At 41.1% G+C, this 16,586-nt stretch overlaps 1 protein-coding gene across 2 annotated transcripts in view; it reads left to right on the forward strand.

The window, feature by feature from the left end:
- LOC109986020 (INSC spindle orientation adaptor protein) overlaps positions 1 to 16,586 on the forward strand; it is a 56,091-nt gene continuing 39,505 nt past the window's right edge. The window contains exon 1 of one of the 2 annotated variants that reach the window (XM_020636526.3): positions 1 to 439. The gene's annotated coding sequence lies outside the window, so the exon portion shown is untranslated. Of the gene's footprint in view, positions 440 to 16,018; positions 16,307 to 16,586 lie in introns of those variants that run through there. The other variant, XM_065956975.1, reaches the window with a different exon arrangement.

A 16,586-nucleotide genomic window follows, 5' to 3' on the forward strand; every position in this document is an offset into this window, starting at 1 on the left:
TCTCACCATAACTGGTCACTCTGCAATTACTCCGCTCCACCACAGAATCTTTCTACCCCCAACCCCTCCTCTGAGCAGCACCACCGCTCATATGGCAGACCAAAATAGAATAGTTTCATGTCTGTTTGGATGGCGGCCCAGCTGAAACTATGCTCCGCTGCTTGACTGACAGTGGGATGTGGTGCTTTTTTTTCTACCCCAACAAAAAGCTTTAAGGCCAGTCACGTTTAGACTCCGAGCAGTGCTTCTCCAGCAGGCTTTGGTGCCGGTCGGCCCCAGCTGGGCTCCAAGACAGAGCGACACAGAGACACAGTTAAGAGTGAGTGAAAGATACAAGGAAGGAGAGAGACGGTTTGGAGTGAAGAAGAAAAGAACCACGAGCTGTAACTATGAACCCTCCTGGGAACACTTAATCTTCAGTCGCTGGCCAAGAGAATGGGTAAGTTTAGCAACCAGTTTAGACTCACTTCAGTGAGGCTTTGAGGAACTTTGAGTCCTTTTAAGAACTAAACTTCAACTTAGATACAAATTCTTTTAAATTACTTTAAACATGACTGAGTGTGCTGCATGAACATCCTGATTTAAATGGAGAACTTAATACAGGAAATCCCTGTTGGTTGATTCATGGGCTGACAGACAGTAGAGGAGTTTTTTTGCAAGAGGTAATGCAGTTGTCACATCATGCAAGGTGCCTGCAGTGCTTCCTTTCTCCTGTTTTTTCTCACAGCTTAACTGATGTTGTTCTTGACGAATGTCCAATTAGATTTTTGTTAATGTTCTCAAAAATCTTGGAGATTTTCAAAAAGTGGAAAATCAATTAATAAGCTTCTGATTCAAAAACAACAGCACTATTGATCAGCTTCAGATTCTCATAACAAACACATAAGACGCATTTTAGGGGTAAAAAGCCACAAATGTTAGTAGTGCCTAAACTCCTTCTTAAATGTCTCTCTGTGTCATGACTGTCTACAATGAGTGAGGCGCTCAAGTCCCGCTGGCTGTGTTGTTTTCAGAGCTTTGTTTACGTCATGTTTATGGACGGGGCAGTTTGTTTTGGTTTCATGCTGGTGCTCAAGGGTGACATCTACTGGGATCAAAAAGTTGCACCTTCTTCCCTTAAAGTTGAAACTAGGACACGTTTTGCTGTTGCAACCCAGTACTGTTCTTCTAATGCAATGACTGTGACATTTATTTTCCTAAAACAAAAACAATGAGGTGGAAGATGCAACAATTATCAGTAAAGCTGTTCTGAAATGTGAAGACTGGTGATATTTATCTTACTTAAAAGCAACACCACCACATGCAAAGTAAGTTCAATCAGAAGAGACAATTGAATAAAGACAATTATTTATTACAATGAAATATGGAAATGTTTCTTGACAGAAATATTTTTGGTGCTTAGACACTATGGGGTGGGCGATGTGTAGAATGACAATTCTGAGCGACGGCAGAATAGATCCCCCATGGAGTCCAGACACTGGTGGTGGTGAAGCTGATGACTTGATGAGAACAGATGGGATGAGAAATGATGGATGATGATTCTGCGAGATGGCAGTGTTGGGGAGGTGGAGGGACGCACAAAACATCAGCATGAAGGAACTAAGGGAGAGAAAGAATCATATTTAAAAGGGGAGCGGAACGATAATAGGTTGAAAATAAGGGCAGAACACCATACCATTGGTTAGGTGAGTGCCGCTGACGAGACAGCTGATTAACCAATGACAGCCCCAGAAAATGACAGCTCAAGAATGACGGGAGTAAGCGTGCAAAAAAGATGAATGAGAAAGACCCGATCGTGAAGGCAGTTATATAGTCTTCCTGACTGAACTTACGCTAGAGCTTCATTTAGTTCAGTCAAAATTAAAGTTGGTCAGAGTAAGTCGGGGATCACCTGCACCAAACAGAGACAGGATTAGGAGTTGGAGCTGCAACCAGTGTGACGATGACTATCCTCTGTCCCTTAACATTGTTTGTTTAAATGCTAGAACACAACTCACCAAATTTCAAACATATTTTATTGTTCGATATTATACCTTTAAAGCTCTTTAACACTTGATCTTAGTAATTTGGTCTCAATAAACTCAGAGTCAAAATGTGGCATAAAATAATTGTTTGTGTAGATTATATGCATGTAAATAATTCACCATATCTTTCTCAACTATTCTGTTCAAGCGTTTGTGCTTTGAATTGATTGTATGTCAACTAACATCACCTTTGAAGGAACCTTCACTTGCTAATTGATGCTACCGAGATAGTTAAGAATGCAGTGTGACGGAAAACATCTTAAGTTATTGTTCTGAGTCACGCTGGAGCTAAACCCCAACGAGGATGTATCATTTTTGGCTGATCTGATTTGTGTGGGAGAGATGGAGGCTGAGACGGTGGAAAACAACAAAGATCACAGTGAGGCTGAGGACACAGCTTTCACATGTCAGTACTACAGGCTTCTGTGTCTGTGCGTGTGTGATGTGGTAGAAAAGAGTGTGTGTGAGTGTGTATGTGTGTGTGTGTGTGTGTGTGTGTGAGAGAGAGACAATTAGAGATTACAAGAGAGGAGTGTCATTATGTTTTTCCAAATATATAATTTTGGCAAACTTTGTGCTCAGTCTATGAATGTTGGTGAGTATTTGAGTTTATTGATGACTCAAACCTTTGCAGCTAGTCCCTGAATTTGCATGTGATTATTTATCATTTCACATGTTGTCATGCTCCTCCTGTCCAGTATTAGTGTACATCAGTCAGACGCCAAGCTGACAAACGTAAACTGATTTAAAGTCATGAATTGGAAACGCTAAAGAGCAAAGATGCTACCAGCAGAAGAATATTTTCTGTGGCTGTATGCATCATGTTTCTGTATAATTACATGACAAACAACGACCACATGGAGCTGAGGAGTGAGCTATATATATATATGAATGTCTTCCTGTTTCTGTAAGTGAATTATTTTAGGACTGACTGGCATGTTAGATGGACTAAAAATGTTGTTTCGATGTGTTGTTTTGTTGTCTTTGTCCAACCTTACTGTTCGGTGATTGGCAGACAGGTCAACAACTTTTGAGTCACAGTAGACAGCTGGAAATGTCGACTGAATATAACAACCCAAACCATCATATTTTTCTAAGACTCAACAAAAAGTTTTGTTGCTCAACTTTACCAGTGGTCCTCAGAGGATGAATCCTACTTCATCTTTTGTGATCCCAGCAGATGTTTCCACCATGAGGTATTTTTGACTTTCAACAAAATGTCTTGACTACAACTAGGTGGACTTTTAACTACATTGGGGCACATATTCATGCTACCCCTTAGATTTATGTTAACGTGTAGGACTACACTTTTTGTAAAGCACCACCATCATCAGTCAAAACTAACGCAATTGCCATTAGCTTAGCTGTAGATAGCAGATAGAGTAGATATTAGATGTAATAGCTTGTTTGTGTGGTCATTTAGAGCGGTGGTTCTCAACTTTTCTAGCCTCAGGACCCATCACCAACTCCTCTGTACAAAAAGTCACCACCAAAATTGCTAATGTTTTTCGACCAATCAGATTTATTTGCTGAAAAATTGAGCAGTTTGGACCTCAGTCGGTACAAAACATGTGACAGAAGCAAGAAACTGAACAAAACAAAAAATTTTAGCCACTAATTTAGAGCATGTTAGCGTGATGACATGGTGATGTTAGCATTAAAGCATAATTAACTAAAATTGCCTTTTCTTTTGATCATAGTCTGCAGAGTTGCACTCCAACTTGCCAATTTTCTGTGGAACATTTTAAAGAGGTCCTAGATTTAACAACGAGGCTTTCTTTTGAGGAGGAATGAAGGCTGTCACTGATAATTTAAGGACCACAAAGTAAGTTATCAAAAATCAAGAATTCACAAAGAAGTAGCTTAAATGTCCTCCACATCTTGCTCAGTTCTTAGTATTTATCTTGTCTTGCCACCTAAACACTAACAAGTCTGACGTAAATGACTTCTACTTTATGCAATACTTACAATGTAAATGGGGGCAGTTTGGTAAAATGATTGCTGACGTAAGGCATTTAATTGATGGGTTTGTGACTCTTAAAAGCAAATGAAAGCTTAACATCAGTTTAATAAGTCATAGCAAAAGGGCTCCATGCCTCAAACTGGTTTTAAAGGCTCATTTAGCATCAACAGATGACAAACTTGGACAAACACTTCCTGTAAACATCTGTTCAGCACTTCTGTCTTGTAATATATGACTGGTTGAGGATAAATCCAGAGGCACGGTTCCCTTCTCTGTCGTGTCCTGGCATTCTCCTTTTGCCCGTCTGGTCTACAGCTGAGGAGGGCGTGGTGGCTCGGTTTTACATGAACCGCACAATCAGGTGTGGCCCTCACTGTGCTGACACACTGTTTAATTAGGTTTTATGTCCACGGGCGGGGGCATCTCAGGGTTCCCGCAGTTAAAGTCAGTCTCAATCTCATCCACACACTCATTGTTTCAGACACTAAGGGTGCGACTGAACTTTGTGACCACAGCTAAAGTTGGAATCATGAAGCTGCACTTTTCTCCACACAAGCCTCTTTTGGAGAGGCCAGGGTTTTTGAGCTATTGTGCTCAAGCTCAACTGGCTCTATCCTCCGTACTTTACTTATACATCTCTTTTCCCAACCATTCCATACTCGCTCAGATAATGAACTCACTTTCATGCGTTTACAAGATCCCAAACTCGTAGCTAGTCGCCACCAAGTGTCTGTCATTCGTCAATAAAAGTTCTTTCTTCTGGATGAGGTCTCTTTGTTTGTCCGCTGCTTTTTTTCCAGCCTTCTACTTCTTCTTCTTTGTCTTTGTGTGGCCTGGTTTGAGTCATGGCTGGGTCATTTGGCTATTCCTCCCACAAATCTGGGGTTAGCCAGAAGCTTTTTCTCAAACACATATTGACCTTTACGATGCATATTTCTGATCCAGATGTCCAATAATTGTATTCTCTGAAATCACGGCTCATACAGTTTTTCTTCTCTGAACTATTGTGCTTGTTTTAAGGTTTTGCTTAACAAAAGGAAAAATATTAAAGTTTGTTTTAGCTAATGAAGACCGATGACAACGTTAAGAATGGTCGTTACTCCAGGATGTTTCGCTCTGAGAAATGATGGTGTGTTCACAGCTACATATATAGTCTATCAGACAAACATAGACGATGATTGATGATGGGTTCCACCATTTGTCAGAATGTAATGCGGCACACTGAAAACAAAGTCATGGTCAAGCTGACCACTGGCTACATTGGTAGCAATGAAAAGTCAGCTGTTGCTCCTAGAGGCCATATCGTCCTCAGATGATGTCTGATGGTTACTAAGATTGGTCATGAGTTACTTCCTATCGGGCCGAGCCTCAGATGGCCATTCTTAGTAACTACTGTACTGTTATTGGTACTTAACATTGGCTTCATTTTTCAGCCAGAGTAATTTAACCCAAGTACTTTTAGCTCAAGGTACCAAATATTCATCAGAATGTTTCTTTGTTGTATCCGACAGTGCAGACTCTTTCTCACCCTTCATCATAGTGATCCCCGGTCATCCAGCTGACAACATTCAAAGCTTCTCTACAACCTTCAGTAATACATTTCACACTTGCATGGCTTCACAAAACAACACTTCTCTCCATTTGCAACCTCTGAGCTGCTCACCTTTGACCTCGGTGGGGAACAGACAACAACATCCTCTGCATGGAGCCAGCTGCCTGTCTCCAACATTAATCAAAGTTGAAGGCAGTTTTTACGCCTTCAAAACGAACTGTGATCAAAGAAAGTTGAGTTGCAATTGTATATACAGTATGTATGTGCCAAAACCTCCCTTCTTTATTTTAATGATCATTTATCCAAAGAATGAAAACTAACAATAACAATTACATTACCAAAGTGAAGACTCAAACTTTCTTTGTGAAATATCAATATTTACAAAAAAGGCAGGACCCTTCTTCTTGGACGTTCGACATTTAAAATGATGTTTAAGCAACTCCCACAAAGCCCACGAGAAAGCCACACTTCAATATTCCTTACCTCACAAAATATGGACGTTGAATGTACATCACGTGTACATCTTTGACGCTGCTTCAGCGTGGGCGATAGCCACTGTTGACACATCACTGCCACAGCGTTCATGACTCAGTGGTGGTTCTCAATTAGGAGAGTGCAGGTATAAATTTTTGCGTAGGTGGACCCAATATGGCAGCCACTCCCGCTTGGGGATAAATCAATATGAGACTGGTTGAAACAGAGCGTCAGCCCGCAGTTCTTTTGCGTTGACCTCTTTTTCTCTGCTGTCTCCTTTTCTTCCCATCTCCATCCACTAATTGGAGGGAGGCCAGTCCGTTTAGCCGTCTTCTCTGTCTTTGATATCTACTGTATTTGCTCTGTGGTCCTCGTTATGCTGCATTGGGTAGCTTCAGTACTTTTGTTTGCAGTGTGATTCAGTGACGATACAGGAGTAACCACTCCCTCCTCCTTGTGAAAAAGCCTCTCAGGAAGTCTTGAGGAGTTACTACTACTCTTTCCCTCGAGTGGTGTCCTTCTCTTTTTGGGTAACCTCTGCGACCTCAACACTGGCGTCTCTCTGGTGGCTTGTACAGCTTTCATAGCAACAAGGAGGAGACGATTGAAAGCGTTAAACATGACTGCTATGGATATCACACTATAGATTTCATTCAGATAGCTGCTTCCGAAATATGGATCTTTTCACTTTGGTTTAAACCACATCGTACAGAACAAGCTATAAAATAATCCCTTTTTTTTTTTTTTTTTTTTTTAAAGATTTATTTTTGGGCTTTTTTGTGCCTTTAATGCAGAGATAGGACAGTGGATAGAGTCGGAAATCAGGGAGAGAGAGTGAGGAACGACATGCGGAAAGATGACAGGCTCAATGCATGGGGCGCGCGCCCTAACCACTGTGCCACCAGCGCGCCCCAAATAATCCAAAAATGGAAACCAATTTTAGAGAGTAATGTGCAGTTTTTAATAAGAAAGTGGACTAAAGGTAGTTTGAAGGAAATATTCATTTTAATGTCCAATGTGCAACTTGCAAAGTTTACCCTGCAGGTTGGTTTCTTTAACCCTTACCATTGAAGAATATTTTTTACATCATTATGCTCAGACAACCAAGTCTTAAGCAGACAATATTGTTTTTATTTGTAAAACTCTACAATATGTTTAATAGGCACTGGGGACCGAACTTTGATGAGCAATATATCATCGTCTTGATACAATAATTCCTACGCTGACGCCAAATATCTATCATTTGGATTTAAACTTAGGTGCTCATCATTGTCACTACTTTACAGTATTACTTCACTTTACCTATGAGGTCTATGAGTCCTTTGTTTGATTTAACTCTGTTTAACTCAAATGGTTTGCAACACTGTGGTTCAATAGCAACAATAATTAGGGCTTTAAATGCTGCATATCACCTTTTAAAATCAAGCTTATGTTGTTTTTTTATCTCTCAGAATATTCTGTGTTTTAGAAATGAGACATGGCAGACTGTTTTCCAGACCAAATTACCCTGAAAGCTCAAACATGTGTTTACTTTTGGTGCCCAAAGTGGAGAAAATAGCACTGAAACGTGTGTTTGAAGTGCCACGTGTGTGCTCAGTGGGCACATATGGAGCTTTTCTTTTTTTGCATACCTTACGATTTCTGCAGCTGATATTTACTTATCACATTGACCCCATGTGTGTCCCATTTACCCTGTGCATGTGCCTTTAGTTGTGCGGTGGAATAACAGTCGAAAGGAAAACGCCTTGAAACTTTCCACCCTGCCCTGAAGTGGTGCTCTGTGTTCCTCCGCTTAGATCTGGGCAGTGAACCTATCCTCCACCCCTGATTCTTACTCTTCCCTTCCCCTCTAAACCCCACACACACACACCCAGCCCACCAAATTTACTCCCATCTCCTAATGTCAAACAGCTGTAGAGTCGACTCCTAAAGAACTGCTGCTATTACGTCCTCCCCGCCCCTTTTTGCTCCCTCTCTCAGCCATTTTGTGTGTGGCCCCAAATTTCAGGTCACTCTCAAACCAAAACCTTGTGTCTAAACCAAGTATCCTCCCAGGGTTTATTTATGATCCGACTGCTGGATATGACATCATGAATTTACATCGTAGGTGCCCGTGGGCGGAGATGGATAGACAGACAGCGGGCTATAAATCGAGCGTATGGATCCTGCTTGACTGAGATGTTTTGTAGTCGCCTGCTCTCCCTGACATGTAAAGGTGGGCCGTAACTGGGCCAATGCCATTTCCAAAGCACTCCATCTAACTGAAGGAGCTGCTTGACATTAATGCCAGTGAGGTCATCCTCAGCGTGATTGACAGGAGAGGATCAGGCAATGATGCTGAGGGTTGAGAGCTCCTGCCGCTGTCGGGAATCTGCTTCAAAGGATTGCTTTGGCCACGTGCCTGACATCCAACCTGGAGGCTGATTACACAGATTTTTCAAGAATTTATCACAGACTTCAAAACGTTGGACAGACAATGCTGGAATTTCAAAAGATATAGCACCTTGATCCAATGTATTTGTATCCCAAATGTGTGAAAGTGTTAAGACAGACGAGGCAGTGAGGTATTGGAGGCAAATTAAAGGGAAAACAATTTCAAAAACCTAAACCTTTCAGACAGACATCAAAACAAATGAAGAAAAATTGCTGCACCATGTTCCGTCTCAATGCAGCAGATATTGGTTGTTATACTATAAAATCAACCACTCAACTGCCACTTCACCATTATGCCCTCTGGACGCAGGTACAGGTAACTGTTGTGCAGGAGGGCTCGATATGGCAAAAGCCTGGTGCCTGCAGCCATAGCAGCCCTCAACAAAAGGCCAAAATAAAAACACCCCAGTCCCACTCTGTCTATATATTTGTCTGCATGTTATCTTGTTGTGTTGTCCATCTGTTAGTGTCTGTCGGCGTGCTGTCCATAACTGTACTGTGAAGTGGAAAAGAATTTCCAAAGTAAAGTCTAAGTCTAAATGGGAGGCTTTTTCAGCCTGCAGATAAGCTTCATAGCCGGGTGGTTGTAGAAAGACATCCTTACCTTTACACTCAGAACCCCCCCCAACACTTATCCAAAGTTTTTAGCTTCATGGAGCTGCATTCCTCAGAGGAGCTGAGGTCTAGCTGATTAATTGAGAACTCACATTCAGCTTTCTACAAAGCCATCAGGAGTTGATGGCTCCTTAAAGATCACAGGTACAGATGTTCTGATTTGTTGAATAGAACATGTTTTGTTCACTCATCTTCCTCAGATTCATTGGCTGATAAGTGTAGACTAAAATGTATGTTCCAAATGAGGCAGCCAAAACATCTAGTCGGGGTGATAAAAAGACGGTTATAAGCCCTTTTCAGAGTGCGATCCTGCAACAGCGTTGTAACAAAACTCCACCATCATGATGTCTTTGTACATCTTTATAATGATTCTGCAACAACATGATTTCGGTGCCCCAGTCTGTGAACTCTGTTAGACTGTTAAAGAAGTGCACTAGATTCTCAAACTGTACTTGTGTATCATTCATTAGTATTCATAGAGTACATGTACTGTGTTCCACTGGTGTTCGCTCCTCTGTCCTGCTCCACAGGGGAAACTATTCAATACTTTTCAGGGACATTGGCCTCACATCTCTTCACGTTGTGGTTCTTTCTGGTTTTGGATGTCACTTTTGGTTTCTGCTTTGACTTAGTGTGGGATTTCACAAAGATTCAGTCAGTAAAACCTCAAGTATCCAAATGGATGCACTCCTGTCGCCTGCTCTGAGCATCATTCTTTTGGCGATATCTGTTTCATGATGACTCAGCTGATGATTCAAGGGAAGAAAAGTAGTTTTGTTTTTTGGATCTGATTGGGTTTTCCCCTCTCCTCTGCCACGAGGCCAGCACCTCAGCCAATCGCGTTCTGTTTCAGCGGTGGGTGTGGACAGGGGTTAAATCATACATGACACCACCCTTCAATCCCGTTATTTTGAACACCACACTGGCTTGTAAGTGACTGATGTTGCAGATTTTTCATCCCACGTCTTCCGTCATGTCTCCTCTTTTTTTAAAGACTTTGCCCTGAAACTAAAAAAAAGAACTTTTTACGAGACTCTACAGGATCAGTCTGAGTATTATTAAGTAGCACTAAACGCACTTGTGGCCCACTGTGTGTGTGTAATGCTGCAGGGTGATGACAGAGTGCTTTGTTAGAAACATGTGTCAGGTTGCTCAGGTTGATTATAGTTATAGACTCTACTTTTACCTAACCATGCAGTAAACCTGTCTCATATTATGTCAGCGTGACTCCCTATTAGCCATGTGGTGTGTGTTTGAGTGTGTGTGTCCCTCTGCTGTGCGTCTCATTCATTATTAAGCAGCTCCTGATGTTTTGCTGCACCGGTGTCAGGTACCAGCACGATCCCCTTCACAGAAACAGTTCCAGTCACTTTTCGGCCTGTTGTAGCTCCACTCTTTACACCTTTTTTTTTTTAGCTCTGGATGTTTTTTTCTTCCCTCCGTTATTTATCCAGCTAACTGTCGATGGAGCTGGGAAGCTAAATATGCATTTGGATATTTCTCTTGGCGTGACGATGGGGCTATTTGAGGTCTCAGGAGGTATGTTGTTGCTATCATCTTTTTTTTCCCCTCTTGAAAATAAGAATTACGGGTTCTTCTACAGCTGACCATAAAGCACCAGGACGACTGTGTTCACTTTAGCAGACTTGCGGTGAAGCAATATAGTTATTTATGCAGCTGAGTTTCATCTTTTTTTGTGGGGGGAAAATGTGTCTCAGGGTTTAGGCGTGTGAAGAACAAGGAGCTGGTGAGATTTCTGCCATCAGCTGTAACAAACTGTTCACTTTTATTAGTGTGATAGTCAACAGGGTGGCTGATCTCAGACCAGGATTGGGGTTTCAGGTCTGTGTGTGTGTGTGTGTGTGTGTGTGTGTGTGTGTGTGTGTGTGGCTGTGTGTGTGTGTGTGTGTGTGTGTGTTTGTGTGCAACCTGACCCCGTCTGATCTCATCTCCCTAAGCGCAGGTTGCCTGGAAACCCCTTGAGGACACTTTCATATTATTATGCCAAAGGAAAAAATGCTTCCAGACACAAATAGATTGCACAGTTTTTTTGCCATACAAGGGAAGCTGCATATATTGTCCACCTAGCAGCAAGTTAAGGAATGACTTGAAATTTTCATCCTATCAGCCGGGTGCATTCTGAGACATAAGGGTAATTATGGCATCCTAGACGAAACCAAAACAGGCCTTACTTCTAGTAAATGTTTTATGGAGTGTTTTTACTGTACACACAGCTAAGAATAGCTATTTGTCGTGTTTGCCTTGTTGGACAAAATACAAAGAAATTCTACCAAATTGCAGACAACAATAACTTCACTGTTGAAGACAAAGAATATTTTGATAATTTTTCCTAAGACACAAAATGAAGGAAATGACGGGTAGTGCAGATGAACTTAAACAGTCAATATAGACTGAGGTCTAACTGAACAATAACTTTAAAATATGTAGATTGATTTTGCAATACATAATTTCACTAAACTCTATAGCTCCTCTGAGAGTTTCTTGAAGAACTAATAAAACTCTTTAACTTTTTTAAACTCCAAAAAAAGGAGAAACCTTGAGATCCAAGTTTCATCCGAGGTTACATGGAATTGGTGCAGTTTGAGTGACAGAAGTACATTGGAGCATAACTGCTGTCAGATATATTGTTTGGGGATCATTTCACTGTCAAGAGAGGCCATGTTCTTTGTAAGGACTGGAGACAGAAGCTGAACTAAGGATTCTTAAAGTCATTTACACTTATATTATCCATTATAAAGATTATTTTTCTCAGCACACACCATCTCGCTTTCAGAACTATCAGAAGAGAAGCTTTCCGGTCCTGTAAATTGACCCATTAGAGATGACTCTCACTGACCACATTGTTAATAAACTTTATAAAGCACAGAAGAGTCTCTCACAGCTCCAGTAGCATTTAAGAGACCATTTTACTAGTTGCTTATTTTCAGTTTATTAGGCTCTGTTTCTGGAGTCTTAATGATTCTCTCCATTCTCACTCCTGGTTTGCAGGACGTTTGGAAGCGACGGTCGCTCAGTACCAACAGTGTGAGTTTGTGAATGGGTGAATGAGAGGAAAATTGTACAGAGCTTTGGATAAAGCTTACACTGATTGATGTTGGCAAGCTCTGAGAGTAATTGAAATATTGGCCATGAGTTGTCATTGACAGAGGGATAATACATTTGAGGGAGTTGACTGCAAGGTATGTCTGCTTCGACTCTGAGAGAAGGCAAAAGCAAAATTCACGTAATGTAAAGCTGCAAGTGTAAGACTGAAATGGGATCAACCAGGTAAAAACAAATACATTTTTTTTGCAAAAAAAAAATCACTTTGCCCTTCGATCCATTATCTTCCACTTATCCAGGGCCAAGTCGCAGTAGAAACAGGCTGAGCAAGTTACCCTAGACGTCCCTCCAGCGAGCTCTGGGTTTACCCCTTGGTCTTCTCCCAATTGGACGGGCCTGCAAGACCTCCAGAGGGAGGCGACCAGGAGGCATTCTGATAAGATGCCCGAACCACCTCAACTGGTTCCTTTCGATGCGGAAGAGCAGCGGCTCTACACCAAATTCCCTACAGATTTTCGAGCCCCTCACCCTATCTCGAAGGCTGAGCCCAGCCACCCTTTGGTGGAAACTTATTTTGGTCGCTTGTATCAGCGATCTCATTCTTGACTGGCAAATGGAAAGCGTTGCCTTCTGGCTCAGCGCCTCTTCACCATGACGGCCCGTCACAGCGCTTGCAAAACTGCTGACGCTGCACCAATCTGCCTGTCAATCACCCTGCGGGCCTACCACCTGCAGGCATGGGCATGGGGGGTGCCCAACTGGGGCACTTAATTATGCAGGCATAAAGTAGTTTACAAACACAGCGTAAAAATATATAGCCTATGTATATTTCTGTATTCACTTATCATGTCTATTCTAAATGACCCGAACCCATTTTGAACTTCTCATGTTAAAGAAAATATTTTGCTGCTACAAACTCTTACTCTTACAAAAAAATCTATTTGGAGAACCATTATTGTAACAGGAGTGTTTGTACAGTCTTGTGTTAGCAGCTTTACCCACAATCCATCACCCATGTGTCCCCTCTCCAATTCTTTTAAAAGGTCTTTCTCTTTCCCAAACACTTTTCAGCCATTTTTTTTAAATCATAAAATGATGATGGTGTAAACAGGACAGGCACTTCCTTTCCTGCATGTCCTCCTACACAGTTATCCCTGACATCATTGAGTGTTACAGTCTCACCTGTGACGCTCCTGAAACCCCCTGTCACCATCAGCCTGAGACATGTCAACACTGTGACACTAGTTTTCTGTCATTAGCCACACAGCTACAGCCGTGCTGCTGTGGAAAAATGTGTTGTGTATTCTTAAAAACTGCCGTTAACTGTGATGCTGATGATGTGATCTGCAGTTATTTGTTTTGTGCAAGTCGGCAAACGTGAAGGTGAAGCCACTATTTTAGTACAGGGCTCATATTTAAGATCTTTGTGAAAGCATAGGGACGACAATGACAAATATGAACTTTTAAAATAGTTTGCAGTGCAGATAATTCTGAAAACTCTTTCGCAACACCAATTTGTAAATTCAAATTTTTTAACCTTAAGCAGAGTTTCAAAGTGTATTTTTCAAACAAATAACTGCACATGTATGTGACATGTTCTGCAGGTCATCTGTTTTAAAGGAATGCAATACCACAACGAGTAGTCTCAATCTAACCTTTTGTCTCTTTGGATAAAAAAATATATATGTTATATGTAGAAAAGACTAGTCTAGTGCACTGGTTTTCAACTGGTCTAGCTTGAGGACCCACCACCAACTCCTTCATGAATTCAGATCAGATTTCAATCAGATTTGTTCAATGGAAAATTGTGCAGTTTGAACCTCAGACGGTACAAAGAAACAAACAAAAATGTTGAAAAAACGCATCATAGACTTTTTTTCCACGCATGCATAAGTGACCCACTGAAAATGGCTCCGCGATCCACTTTTGGGTCCCGACCCCCCCAGTTGAGAAACACCATATAGTGTATTTTTTAAACTCATCTTGCCGACAGGGCAACAGAAACGTGGAATAACAACAAAAGTGGTTAGAGAAGTTTTCACGTGATGACATACTGGCACGATTTCAAGCTGAATTTGTGAACTCTACAGTGGAACAGAAAGAAAGGTGTGCCAAATAGGTTTTAACGTTATGGCTTTTAAAACTGGTATCCTGGCTGTTGTGCTGTAAAATATAATTGTATGCAGCCCTTCTTTAGGTTGTAAACAAAGTCGTCCTGACATTTTACTCGGCCCTCAGTGTAAGTTTTATTTGTACCAGCGCTGAATGGAGTGATCATAGCCTCAGGGGTTTGGCTTGTGGCCAAAAAGTTTCTTCATAAGGTCATTCATATTTCTGGACGTGCTTGGAAAGTGTGAGAATCTTATTGTGAAAGCACTGGCTGTACTTGCTATTGTACTGAATAATTCTCAGGGGTTGGAACTGTGTGTGTGAATTTGAAGGTTGGATGGTTTTAAAGAAAAGTTGACTTTGTAGGCCTGATGCTTGCTTTAAGTAGCAGTGATAAAGTGAATGCTTTGACTCCCCCAAGTAGCAGGTTTAACAGATGTACTTAAAGTAGCAAATGGTTCATTTGGAAAAAGAACAAAAACAAAATCTGTATCTCCAAGTTATCATGATTATACGGATTTAACTCTGCTATCTTACCAAACACATGCTTTAGCTAACTGTCAGCCTGGCAAACTATAACCTTACCCTTAAATAAGTGGCCCATACTAGTGCTATCTGAGGAATGAAGGGCACTTTAACTCAGAGAGATAACGGACAAGAGGGCTGTTGTGTCTCCTGAGAATAAGAGTGTCCCTCCAGTGTCTGTTTTAAAATTATAAACAGAACAGAAATTAATGGATAACTTGACATTTTAGTATTTAGTGACAAAATCAAGTCAATCTAGGAACTAGAAAAACTAAGCTTTCAGTTTCACAGTGTTTTACTACATGATGTTAGCTTAAGATAACATAGGCTTTTTGTATGATGCAATAGTTTACATCACATTAGTTTGCATTATTTTAGCTGACATTATATACAGTAGTCAGTGACTGCAGAGCGCTTTAACACTGGTGTAGGTGCAGAGTAGATAACTTGGAATTTTGCCTGCAAGATTAAGATATTTTAATATGGCCTATTTTTTATTAAAATGTCTTATTTTAAGATAAATGTCATGTCTTTTAATGCCGTTGTAAGGTTTTGTTTTTAACTCTGTAAAGCACTGTGATTTGATTTATGTATGAATAGTGCTACATGACTACGTTAAGTTAGCTTAAAGCTTGTGTGAGCTATTAGCTTTTACGTTTGCTCAGACTAGCATATATTTTTGTTAACACGTACACGTACATTTTTTAAACAGTACAGTTTCCTATACATTTTCCATATCAGGCATCGTGGTTGAGGCAGTATACTGTTTATGGCAAACAGTGTATGGTAGCAGTATCAGTGAATCGTCTGCTATGCTTTATCCTAAGCCTCCATGAACAAACAGGTTTAACTCTACACATTAAATTTTATCTCACTGAAGTTAAGCATCTGTCCTTGGTATTACTGACTTAAGACATCTTCAGAGAAACTTGTAAGTAGATGGTTGAAAACGGCTTCATTATTGCACAACAGGAAAAATGTGCTAGCTCACCAAATGTCAAACAGTAGCGGTTCACACTAGGCATTATCTGCTTCCCCATGGGGTCTTTCTGTCCAAGTACAAGGGCCCACTTTGAGCCAGCCCTCCTCCGTGTGTGGGATGGGAATGTCGGGTCCATGTCTCAGCACAGTCTGCTTCCAGCTTGTTCCCACCCAACAACCCATACAGTACCCATCGTGCTCTGCTCTCCTCTCCACATGACTGCTCTGTGGTGGGACTGTGACGCCATCTCCTCCTGTGAACCCAGTCTCTAAGCTCAATGATAGGACGTGAGCAGCATGGCACCAGGGAGTCGCTGATGTCCACTGTATTTAAGGGCCAAAGTCCAGGGACATCTTCTGTAGTGGATGCTGAATTTAGTCAGTGAGTTAAAAGGCAAGAGAAGCATTAATAATTGGCAGCTTTGATTTACAGCCTTTAAAACATGAGGAATCTGTTACATGAAAAGACTCTCTTAAAAGAAGGATTTTAAAGTTCCAGCACAGCCCTTCTCACTTCGTCCTGAACTCTAGCACATTGCTTCAAGCTGATTTTGGCCTCTTAAATTGGTGAGTGGCTTTGCTTGTTCCTCCTGATTTCCTCTGTTTGATTTCTTCTGTTTTTCTGCAGTATAAATTCATTGCTTTTGGCGCAGTGTTGAATCGAAGCCATGGCGGTGTGGTATTTTGTTTTCTGTATTGTTTCTGTGGTTTTACTCAGAATCTGCATTCTGCTTCACCACATGATATTATAAAAAAGGTCTGGAAAAGTATTTTTAACCAGTGATTTTTGCAGTTATGGAGAGCTCAGACAATGAGGTCAGCGTGTAATGAATACTTGGTGGTACAT

Source organism: Labrus bergylta, chromosome 7 (assembly GCF_963930695.1).
Source record: "Labrus bergylta chromosome 7, fLabBer1.1, whole genome shotgun sequence".
NCBI lineage: Eukaryota > Metazoa > Chordata > Actinopteri > Labriformes > Labridae > Labrus > Labrus bergylta.